The 13839-nt window shown below is 22.9% G+C and overlaps 1 protein-coding gene across 1 annotated transcript in view; it reads right to left on the bottom strand.

The window, feature by feature from the left end:
• The window catches only part of LOC411617 (inactive rhomboid protein 1), a 377697-nt gene that overhangs the window by 40652 nt on the left and 323206 nt on the right, over positions 1 to 13839 (bottom strand). The gene's annotated exons all lie outside the window — the stretch shown is intronic.

Below are 13839 nucleotides of genomic sequence, written 5' to 3' on the forward strand. Positions count from 1 at the left end.
CAAGCCGGACAATCACCGCCCCATCTTGGTTCCGCCTTGCTGTTCGAGAAAAGTGTGTCGTTTGTATATACAAAGGCGCATTAGAATATTTTGCACGTGACCTAGAAAAGAATGGAAAAGATGCAAATGGACGTTTTACGACGTCTTAAAAATCGATTTCTTTTTTTTTAAGTTTGAAAACCAATCAGCAAATTACAATGTATAGAAATTATTTTTATCGCACTCATTGTGTATTAATCTATTAATTCAAAAAAATATATTTGATGTCTTTGATTGCTGCTGCCATTTGCCGATAGAATTTTAAAATATTTCACTAGAAAAAATAGAAAATAATAATTTAATTGAACGTTTCGCGGTGATTTATATCATATCGATTCGATTTTTTTTTTTCTTAAATCTGGAAAACATGAACACTCACAGTGCATAGAAATTAGTTTTGCTGCACTTATTGTGTGTTAATTTATTAATGTCTGCTGTATTTAAAAAATGTTTGATATTGTTGCCATCTGTCGATGCAATTTCAAGATATTTTGACTGTATTTGCTATTCTCACAATGTATAATATTTAAAAGATAATTGTTGTGTAGATGTATGATTTATTTACTCACTTACTACTTATATGTTTTAAATGAACATCAATTTTATTGGAACTTGTTGAAATCTATGTATGTTGTACATGTATTTACTTATTTTGTTATAAATAATACAATATTAGAGGTTAACGACATTAGTCAAAGAATGTTTTTAACGAATATTAGAATTAATAATTTTCAATAATAATTTATTACTTTGTGCAAAAAGAAATGTTGTATTCAAATGAATATCGCTTGTTTAATAATAACAATGAACAAATAATATGGATATTTTCAAGTATATATTTTTCGTTAAAAATTTTTTTAATAAAATTTTACAACAAATACTTTCACAATAATTCCAGATTTAAAATAGGTATCAATGAATTAATCTTTAGATGCACGATATTTTTGAACATATAATATCCTATATTCGCATAATTTATTATAATTTAATATTCTATTATCTAAAAATTTTGTTCTATTCGAATAACCATTTCTTATCGATATTTAAATTTTATATACAGTTTTCTATTCGAAAATAATTTTTTTCGTAATAATTTAATATGAAGTTTTAATTTGTTGATACTTAATTTAATATGCGACACAACAACATAATAACACAATAACAAACGAAAAACTTATTATTACGTATATCATATGTTACGTATATATGTTGTTAAATATTATTATAAATTAATTTTAACTATCGAAATGCAAAATACAAAAATAATTTTAAAAAATCTACAATCACAGATTATAAAACTACAAAGAAATACTGTAAAGAATGATATATAATATGTAAATTCCTCAAATATTAATACCAATAGGAAATATTGAAATAATATGTTATTTTTATTGATTTCTACTTGAATAAATGAAGTTTAATATAAAAAAAAGTGATTTCTATTATTTGGAAATTCTCTTACTTTTGTCTCCTTATTAATATGGATATAGAAAGCTCTATAACATCGGAAGATTTAGTATTCAAACATTCTACTATCGAAAGTTCTACTATCCTTACATAGTTTCCTATCTGTTTCCTATTATGAAAACAAAGAGACATGTAGTAGATATATATTGATCAATAGAATTTATTTTTACTCTATATATGTACGAAATAATTAATAGTAAAAATATATTAATATTAATCTTATGTTATAATAATTGTAATTATTATAAAATACGAATATTGGAATTATATATATATTGCGAGATTCTTTTTAGTGAAATAAATTGTCAAAGAATGAAATAAATCTTTAAAGTTTTAATTTTTTTTTTAGTTTTTTTCGTCAAATATAACTTTTTCTTTTAAGAAAAATTTTACAAAATTACATATAAAATTTTCAGTATTTTAATATTTTATTATTTTGTTATAAAAAATATTTCCTAACAAAATAATAATAAAAATATGAAAGAATAATAAAACTTCTAGAATGAATTTCATTCCATCAAAAAGATTTTTTTTTGAAAGAAAGTTATTTTATGTACAATCTGATATGGTATACGCGTACACAAATTTTCATTGAAATCAGAATTTTTGGGTGAAGTGAATTTGTCTGTAAAATAATGCTCGAGTTATTTGAGTTATTTCATGTACATCATTTTTTCTATAATCTTTTTCCTATTATCCTATTCCTATATTGTATTATGAAATTGATATTATGTTAATATATCATGTACAATATTAAAAAGAATTACAGAATTAAAAATATTAAAAATAATATATTAATAAAAGATATTAAACCGAAAAAGGAAATATTTTAGAAATTGGAAAATGATAAAATGCGATAAAAAATGTAAAAATGTATAATGTTGAAAGATTTACGAAACATGCAATTGAAAATTATTTAGATTCTCTACAAGATTATTTTGCTATATATCAATAATATAATATTCTACAAATTATGCCAATCTGAATTATGTATATATAACCAAAAAAGCTATAGAATTTAGTAATTAAAACGCAATTAAAAAATAATTTATAACATGAAATTGAAGAAATAAATATGATATAACTTCATTTTCGTATACTATATTCGTATACTTCAATACACTAAAAAGTTTATAACAAAATTATAATAACAAAAAGAATATAAAATCAGATTTTATTTTAATACAAGGAACAAATTTAAAAAAAAATTACAATAATCATAAAGAAATATGATTTTCTGTAAAAATTAATAAAAATAATTTGTTTCTTATCATAAAAAAAAATATCTCGAAAATCATATTTATTATCGAAAAGTAAAAAACCTTGACCAAATTTCAAGAATCATCGATCAAAAAATTCTTACTTCTATTATTCTTCATGATGAAAATCCATTTCTTTTTTCTACAACATTTACAGGCTTGAATGTACGACTATTATATACGCGAAAGAACAAAGAACAGGTAATAAAGGATGACATGGAAATACTACATGATCGAAGAGAAGAGACAGAATATCGTTACAATGGGCGCATTCGAATACAAGAACAATAGGTGAATTCTGTCGGGAATCAATTTCCTCCCTAGTCGAAATTACAACAGTGAATCTACATTTATTCAGTTCACTACAACAGGCTGATACAGGACAAACAATAATCTCGTAATTATGCAAGATTTTCATGTTCGTGTATATTGCATTACAGTATAATTTCTCTGTTAAAATTGAAATTGATGATTTTCATTTTTATCGCTTTTTTTTATTTTTCTTTTTTTTTTTAAATCAATAGGTAGTACAATAATTTCATAATTGTGCAAAATTTCCATTGTTTCATTGTGTATATTCGATTACGGGATAATTTCATTATTTCGTTTGAAGTTGATAATTTTCATTTTTTAAACATTTCTCTCTTGTTTTTCTTTTTTTAAATTAAGCTTAATAAATAATACAAACAAACAATAATGCCGTAATCATACAAGATTTTCATATGTATTCGATTACAATATAATTTTTTGTTTCATTTAAATTTAATAATTGTTATCTTTTTAATTTTCTTTCCTTGTTCTTTTTTTTAATCAATAAAATAATTATTCGGAATTAATTCAGGAAATAATTGTTTGGATAAAATTTGATTTTTCACATAAATAAAAAAATTTATAAATTTAAAATAATATTTTATTAAAATAACAAATAAAAATTAAATAATTTTCAAATATCAGTTCATCATATAAAAAATGCATATTTAATAAAAAAATGAAAAATTTTTTATTACATTTATGAATACCAAGAAGTATTCTAAATATAAATAAACAATCTTATATATGTTCTATATTGTTTAACATTTATTAAATATTAATCCTGTTTAATTGATCATTTAGATATTAGATAACTGAAATTAAGATAATCGATGCTTAAATAATTAAAAATTTGTCAAAAATAATTTTAGTAAGGAATGTCATTCTATTAGACAAATACAAATATATATTCTGTGAATTTAATATATAGAAAAAATAAAAATAAAAATAAATTTAATAAGTCATTATTATATTTCGAATTTGATTCTTATCAAAAATATTAAAAAATTATTAAAAAATTTATTTTTGATTTTTTGAGTCGAAGAGTTAAGTGAAATAAAAATTAAAATGGAATAAAAATAAAAAATTAATTAATTAGATAACATTATTAAAATTATTATATCAGTGCAGGAGAAAATAAAAAATTTAAATTAACTTTTAAAAATTTTTGTAAATATAAATTCAGTTCTTTTTCATAAATATCAAAGTTCAAGATTTCATACATTATTCATATATTATTATTTATTATTAATTTTTAAATTAATATTATCTATTAATAAGAATTACAAATTGCAATTGATTTTGTTGTATTTGCTAACGAGCCAGAGAAATAATTAACTCGATTCTCCTGGTATGTTTGCACAATTATTCTCACACTCGCCATTCGATTAATTTTTCCTTTCAGTTTTCTTTCCGTTTCCTCACTGTTTGCTCTAGTTTGCTTCGGTTTGCTCTTTATTCTCGTGTGCAAAGACTTACATTCGCGCACATGTATACATGAAATTTCCCAGAAAAAATCAATTTTCCCTTTGCAATTGTAACGAGACTTAATTCCATCTCTTCTATTCTCTATCCATTTTCCAAGTTCAAACTTCGTTCAATTCGTATCACCAACAATCTATACCTCAGTTTAAACATTATTGATTCTTAGAGATGGTCTCATCATCGTTTCTACCAGTTTCAATTTCTGAATAATAATTGAAATAAAACAGACATTCTCCATAGAAGGGCAACGGTACTAATTTGTTCACGGGTTTTCACTAGATAATTATTCGCTATCTCCTTCAAGGTTCTACAAACATAGTCTAATTTAATACGAGGACTATCGACTTGGGCAATGAGAGATAGAAAACTAGAAATGGAACGAATAAATGGTGAGCTCCAATTATTGTTTTGCACGTACTACACACCAATTATAATTCTTATGATATTTGTGAAATTTAAATCTGATGATCTATGCTATATAGAGTTTTTTTTTATTTATATAAGAAATGTACAAATTGTTTAATGTAAGGAATTAGATTATGCATTATTTATAATTCTTCTACAGATAGAAATCATATAAAGATATTTTTTTTTTAAATAGAATCATGTGATATTATTATATATTAGAATATATATATTATATAATAAGTTGAATGAATTATGAGCTACATAATATATTACATATAAATATTACAAAGAGTTTAATAATATTATTATTAATTTATTCACATATTTGACTATCGATTATTAAAATATTTGTATTCGATTTGCATAGATATGATAATTGACAGAATGCAAATTGAGTATTAATATAATTCTAAACATACGATAAAAGAAATAAAATTTAAGAGTGTGAGAAACAATTAAAGGAAATAATATAGTAGTTTATAATTTTGAAAATAAAATTTATTTCTTTATTTCTTTATAAATATTTTTTTCAAGAATTACAACATATATTTTTTTATAACTTACAAGGAAGAAAATAAAATTATTTATTCTATTAATTCTATTTAGATAAAATATTATTTTTCTTTCGCAAATATTTTTTCAACATTTAAGATAAAATAAGAAAGAAACTAAAGGAATTCTCGAAGAAATCAATTAGGGAAACAAAAATGGGAACTTAATTTAAATTTATTGAAACGAGATATTTTTTTTTCGCTAATATTATTAAAATTCATTAAAAATGTGGAATGAAAGAAGGAAATTTTCAAAGAAATTGATCATGTGTTGAAAAATGAAAAATCTATATGATTTTATTGAAATCATTTTTTTTCCTTTGAATATGTTTTTTCTAATTTAAAAAAAGACAAAACGAAAGAAATTTTCGAAGAAATTGATTGAAAGAAGAAAAAGGAAGAATATATTTAATCCTATTGAAATAAAATATTCTTTTTCCTTCGAAAATACTTTTAAAGAAATTTAAAGAAAACATATGGAAATATAAAAGGAAAGAAATTTTCGAAGAAATGAGGAAGAAAAATGGAATCTACTTAATCCTATTAAAATAAAATATTTTCTTAAAAATTTGGAAAGATAAAATACAAACTGCATAAAATATTTTGTATCATCATAAATGAGAAAAATATTTAGGAAATTATTTTTATATGAATCATCCTATATAAATTATTTTGTAACTATTGTTATATAGGCTGATTTCATTAATTTTTTAAATTGTTGCAGAAAAACTGATAAATATTTTAGAATTCCGTGTAAATTTAATCTTTAACAAAAAAATTTATATATTTCTATTAGCCTTATAATATTAAAACACATACGCATTTATAAAAATTTATAAAAAGTTAGACATAAGAAAATTCTTTAATATCATTTCTTATATTTAGCACATTTAAAAAAAATAAAAAATTATGTCTAAATAAAAATATTTAAAAAATAATCTAACGACAATCTATCAAAAGTATCGTGATTACTTTACTTTACCAAGTACAATAAATCTTCCCGATATCACTTCATAAAGAATTTCTTGAGATCGATAATAATCCAATAATTTAAAAACAATTTCAAAGAACGCGCCATTAACCGCTTGGAAAATATCTTTCGGTTCGTTAAACGTTAATGGAAACGTTTCTCTCGCGAACAAGTGATTATTTATTAAGGAAGCAATGCTATTCTCCTCCATTCCTCCTCGATAAGCTACTTTTCGCCAAATAATCCATCGATTACGAGGGGACTTCCCGGGTCGAATCGTTGGATCGAAGCGGCTGATTCCAACAGTAGCTGGCTGCGTGCATTTAACAGAATTCCCGAGGTATCACGGGTCATTAAGCGTGGATTTCCGCCCAGTTAAAACGGAGGCTCAATCCTGGATTCTGTTCCACGATCTCGCTTACATCGATAACCAGGTGATTCAACTTATTCAAATGCAGTGGGATATCTGAATGAATAAGAAATTATGTTTTGGATATGAAATTTTAAGATGTATATAATCATTTGCTTCGAAAGATTAAAAGAGATGGATTATTTTTTTTTTCTTTTTAAGATTGTATTACATTTATAATTGAAGATGAAAGGTTTCTTTTATGATACATATATAAAATATATATATATATATATATCTTCCAATTTTTACATATATAAATATATATAAAGATTAGAAGAGATGAATTATTTTTTTTTCCTTTTTGAGATTGAATTGAAGATGAACATTTATAATTGAAGATGAAAGCTCTTTTTTGTGATATATATATATATATATATATATATATATTTTGTAAAAAAAAAATATTGCTTGAAATTATCTTACAAATCTTCAGTTAACCGTTTCTACATTTTTAATATATCCTGTATAATATATTGAATGAATTTGTACTAATTATGTTCAATTAAACAAAAATTTGTAATTTCTTTTTAAAAAATAGACATTTAAAAAATTATAACACTAATTGAATCACATATTCTAATTAATTATACATATATATATGTATATGTAATAGATAAAGAATGTTAATATATTCATGGAAGACTTTTAGAAAATAAATAAATGAAAACAAACAGAAAAATTGTTATGAAAAATGATTAAGACTTATTTATTAAATTATAAGCAATTAAGTTATTAGCATCGGCTAATATAATATCGTATATTTATAATTGTATCGATTCATATAATATATATAAAGAAATATTTTCCAAATATTTTCCAAAAATAGATCTATTAGACAATTAAAAAATCAATAATATAAACTTAAATTTTTTAATATATGTATATGTACATATATAGACATTACTATTCATGGAGAAAAGATTTTTTATTAATTAAAGTGCAAAAGAATTTTCTTGATAAATTATTTTACAAATAAATCGAAGTTCGTAACATTTCTTTCTGCAACATTTTTAATTATCTAAAGAAATTTTATAAAAGTTGTTTGAAACAATCAAATTTCTTTTTTTTTTTCGAACACAGAACAGCAACTTATGTAGATAAAAAACTTGTAGATTTATAGTATGTTTCTTCTACAGAATGTCTAAATAAAATATAAATAATAGAAAAGTTAAAAATGATTAAAATAATTATTAAAATAAATATAAAAATTGATATGCAAAACTGTTTTTTTTTATAAATCTTAATTCTTTCGAAATTAATAAAATATATTTTAAATTAATTTTTATAATGATTATTGGTTATTATTTTTTTTGACATAATGGACATAAAATGTTATTAAAAATAAGATTACATATCGGAATTTGAAAATAATTTTTTTTTTAATTTATAATAATTTATAGTATTATAATATTAAGTTTATAAAAAATTCGTCATTGAGTGAGATTAATTTTTCATTAAATTAAATGACACGATGGTACAATGAAATATCTATATCTTCATCATATTGTATTTTCGTTTCACTTTATTCAGTGCAAAATTAAATTGCTTGTACGTCACCATTCAAAAGTATACAAACATATATATATATATATATATATATATATATATATATATATATTTATTTTTCATATTGAATGTTTGTAATTTTAATTTTAAAATTATATATATAAAAAAAACATAATGATTTTATTCTTTTTAATTGATATATTTGCTATATATAATAAATATGACAACGTTATTATAAAATTTGGAAAATATATATATGTAACAATGAAATTAATTTTTTTGTTATTTAAAAAACTATTTTTCCAAATTTCTTGATTTAGATATAATATAAATTCATATTATATATCTTTGTTGTTAATATATACCTTTGGAGGATTCTAAAATTGGTACAAAAATTTTTACAAAAATTTCAGAGACATTACAAAATATTAAAGACAATATTTTCAAAGCAATGATTGTCAAATAAAATAAAATATTATTAGTACTTCAAGTTTATTATTTTTATTATTAAAAAATTTAATTAATTATTTTATTTTTATTATTAAATAATTGTAAAACATTTTTCAACAGATTCTTAGAATAATTTTAATTAAAAAAGAAAGAAAAAAGAAAAGTAAATATATACTTATGCATCAATGTTCCTAAAAAAGTTAAATTATAATCAATTTAGATAAAATGAGATAATGATAGAATAATATCTCTGTCACATACTTATCTCACTTTCTTTCCACTTTCGTTTTATCTAACGTAAAGTTAAATTATTAATAACTTACTAAATAACTTAAGAAATAAGTATTAATATATTTTAATCTCTAGAAACATTCTTTTAAATTTTCTTTAAAATTATTTTTCCGGAAATGTATACCGTTTATACATATACTGAAACAATTTTGTAAATTCGTTTCCCCAAGTCACCAAAAGATACAGTAAAGGCAAAAAACGTTGAAGCAAAGTGTCAAAGAGGATTTACATGCTACCGTTACGTTCCAGTTTAAATCTACTTTCTTTGCCAGGCTCATTCTTGACAAACTTCTCTCCGTTGGGTTTGTACATAAAAGCTTATGTTCACAGCTCGGTGTAAAGCGACACAAGTACCATTCTCCCGTGCAAGTCAGACGTGAGATTTGCTTGCTAGACAGTAAATTTGAAAGCCAATGAAAGGAAAAAAGAATGGCAAAGGAAGATATCTCTGTGCTTTAGAACAGTGTTTCCCAACTGATGTAATCGTGACATATTGAAATATCTGTGTAAATATTTTTATAGCCATTGTATAAAATAATATAGGTAATCAAAACTTTCAGGAAAGTTTAAGATTTCATAAACTTTCAGATTCGAATTTCACGAATTTAAAAATTTAATTTCGATTCATTTCTAAAAAAAAAAACATTTTTATAATTTTATCACGTTATTAATTATTGTTGCATCAATAATTAATCATAATCTTTCTACGATATTCGTTTAGAGAAAAATTAAAAATTTAATAAATCTCATTCAAAAAATCTTCAATCCAAGAAAAATTGACGAGTATGGATTACAATGTGTTACCAAAGAACAATAAATTTTTAGAAAAATACGAAACAAAAGCAACAAAAATATTAAAAAAAATATTATAACAAAATATCACGAATTAGATTTTCTAAAAAATCGTTTATGTATTGACAGTTTTCAAACAGATTCAATTAAAAAAAAAATTAATTCTTCGCAGTATTCTATGATATAGAAATATTATTTCCAAATGCAAATATTATAATAAAAAAATAATCACTCACTATTAATAAAATTTTCGTACATATTTACTCATTTTTTTTAAAAATAAGTTATAATATGTTAATCGACAATTCACTTATATTTCTTTTCTGTTTGTTAATCGATAGAAGTAAAAAAATAAATGAAATTCGTTTTATATTATTTCTCTCAATATTTCAATTTAATTCAATTTAATATTGTTGATAATATTTATATTATATATATATATATTTATATTTGTTAACAAAATATATAATATATATATTTGTTAACATCGAACGAGAATGTGAGAATAACAAAATTATTATTATATTTTTGATAATAAAAATGAGAAAATAATATCATTATAGAAGAAGGAAGACAGATTCAATATCTTTTCAATCGCTCGCAATTTCCTTTTCAATAATTTCTCGTTCTCTCATCTTCGTTCCTATTAATTCAAGGAGGCACAAAGTTCCATTTATCAGGACCCGCGAAAGCACTTTTCATATCTTGGCTAAGGTATCTTGAATGGAATTCGAAACAAAGTCAAAAAAGTAATTAAGCAGGGAGATACGAGATAAGTTGAAGTTGGTTCCCAGCGATGAAAATTTAAGCGGGAACTTATGGAAAACGAGATTGTTTTATCCAATAGAAACTTGTTGTGTACTTTCAACAAACTCTCAATAAAAAGATAATCGTTTCGCTTAACGAAAATTCTCGTTAAAGTTAAACGTTACTTCAAAAATAATAATTTCGTTATCATACGCTTTTTCATCTTCAATTTTAATCGATCAGAAAATGAGATATATATAGGATGATCCAATTAATTTTGTTATCTGAAATCTTTTTTTTTGTTTTGGATGATGAAAAATATTTTGGATAAAAGTTGAATAACTTCGAGAAAATATATTATATTTTAGTATTATTTTTTTATAATTATTTTTATATATTATATATTATTTTGATTGATTGGTTTGATATCCATTTATTGCATATTTGCATATATTGTTTATTAATGTTGAACAAGTATTACATCGTTGCATATCAAAATATTGTAGGATGCAAATAATAAAATTTGAAAGTAAAAAAAAAAAATGTTCTCGAGAGTCATTTGGATTATTAGAAAATAATTACTATTAATTATATTATAAATACACACTTTAACATAATATCCACTAACTGATGAAATAATTTTGAAAAGCAATTTTTGACAGTTCAAATATATTTTCAAATATATTTATAGTCATAGAAAGTGCAAATTATGATACAGCATATCATACAATGTCGATACAATACATGAATATCCAATGTATCAGTCTTATTAATTAAATGTTTTACAATTCATATTCGTATCATTATTTAAATTGCACACAAGTTACAAAACAAAAGAAAATAACAAGCTGCATTAATCCATTTAATATACATATAATTTATTTGTATATTATTATTTATATAAAAAAATAACTTGACCTTCACATATTTGTTACGTATTCATTAACGAAAAAAGAATTAAATCAAATTATTAAATTATATGCTTCGAAATCATCTAATTTTTGTCTAAAATTTTTTTTTTGGTTATTTAATAAATTTTGAAATTATTTCCAATATTACATTTACATCTTAGTAAATAAAAAATACTTTATCCTACTTAATTATAAAGTTTTTTTCTAATTAAAAAAATTTCAATTATTAAGAACGTTAGAATTATTTACCGAATTTATAATTTATAATTTTATAATTTAATCGCAACTTCAGGTATATCTTCAGGAAACTTTCAAGAATGAAACAATTTTAATACAAACATTTGCCAAATCGAATTTCATCGATAAAAATCTCTTTCTGAATTGGAAAACTCGCAATTCTCTCTCTTTAACAAAATTCATTTATTCTACTTCCTAGAAAAAAAGTTAAAGAAAAAATTTCGTTCTCAAACTCATTGAAAATATTAAAAATATTGTAATTTTTCAAATCTGAAATACTGTGATACAAAAAAAACATGATTATATTAAATCATTATATGAAATAAATACAAAGAAGATGATTTAAAATTTAGAATATTGCAAAAAAAAACATAAAAAAAGTAGAATGATAATTAAAAATTATTTGATTGATAGAAATTCTGAACAAAATATTCGTTATTTTAAATTTATAAAGAAACAATTGTTTTTATTATGTTGTGTATAAAGTATTAAAATCGTTAATTATATTTCTAGTTCTTAGTTTCATTTTTTCTTCTTCATAAAAAAAAATTGAAATTATTTTTATTCTTTATTCTAAGTTAATCTACATATAATATGTTTACTTTATATCAAACTGATTTTTTGCATTTTATACCATAGTATTTTAAATTTTAAAAAGTATATTCGTTCAGACACTGAACAGATGGTGTCCAAACATGAACAGATGGCACAGGGTGATATTGCAAGGACAATGCCGATTTTGAGAGAAAATTTGATAACTTCGTTTTGTATATTTAGAAATAATTCGGCTAGAATATCAATATAATCCTGGAACCTGACACTTCCAACTATGTCAGTTTCAACCGCAATCAGCATCATCCTACCTGAGAAGAATTACTGCAAACGTACGGAACAGCTTCCTAGGAAAATAACTGACTTGTGAGTAGTCTCTCAAATTCATCCTAAAAAATTCTTTTTAGATTGGAGGTGTCGCTTAATTAAGAGGTTGGTTCACAATTCACATGTTATTGGACACTTATGTACCTCATTGAAGACCTACAAGTTCACAAGATGAACATGGAGGGGAGTTTAGAGAATACCAGTCTTTAGGAGAAATTTTGAAATATCAGAACTTGAACATCGAGAACAACGAGAATTACTAAATCTTCCAAAACACAGAATCAATGAGAACTTAGAGAATTAACAGAACTTCCAAAGCATTAGAACTAACGAGAACTTCGAGAACTGTCAGAACTTCTAAAACACTAGAACCAAAGAGAACTTCGAGAACTGCCAGAACTGCGAGAACTGTTAGAATTCCCTAACTTTCAAGAACATTTGAACTTAGAACTCTTTCCGAACTTGTAATTTCGAACCTTAGTGATAGCGTGAACCGACATTGACATATAGACTTTGCCTTTGATCGTTTTGTTAATTGAACTTAACAACGAACTTTGTAATAAATATTTTTATTACTTATATACCGTAACTTCAGGAATGGGTTGGAGTTAACAATATTTTTAAAAAAATTATTTTTAATGAATTTCATTTGGTCAAAGTATGAATAATATCAAAAATCTTTGTGTTCCACAAAATAATAACAAAAAAAAAAAAAAAGGAATAAAAAGAGAAAAATGAATAATAACAAATTTAAAATATCACGAAACGGGATTTCTTAATCAAAGTAGATCAGGTAGAAATCACGAATAGGTGAAAATTCACCAAATATCGAAGTCAATTCGACGCAGGTTAGAAACTGAAAGGGGTAAGCTCGTTAGCTTAATGATCGCGCCGATTTCCGTTGAAACATACTCGTCTGGAAGGAAACTTAGCCTCCGTTTCGCGATCGAATAGTACATCGGTTGATGATAACGAAACGTTGATTAACTTGTTTACTCATTTACCTCGATTCCTCCATCGGTAATAACGGGAAATAGAACATGCGAACGGTTCGATATTTCGTTTCCTGTCGGAGGAAACGTGACTATCCAATGTCTGGATGGGTTCCTTTTCTGATTGGAGTTTA

This window comes from Apis mellifera, linkage group LG14, assembly GCF_003254395.2.
Source record: "Apis mellifera strain DH4 linkage group LG14, Amel_HAv3.1, whole genome shotgun sequence".
Lineage (NCBI taxonomy): Eukaryota > Metazoa > Arthropoda > Insecta > Hymenoptera > Apidae > Apis > Apis mellifera.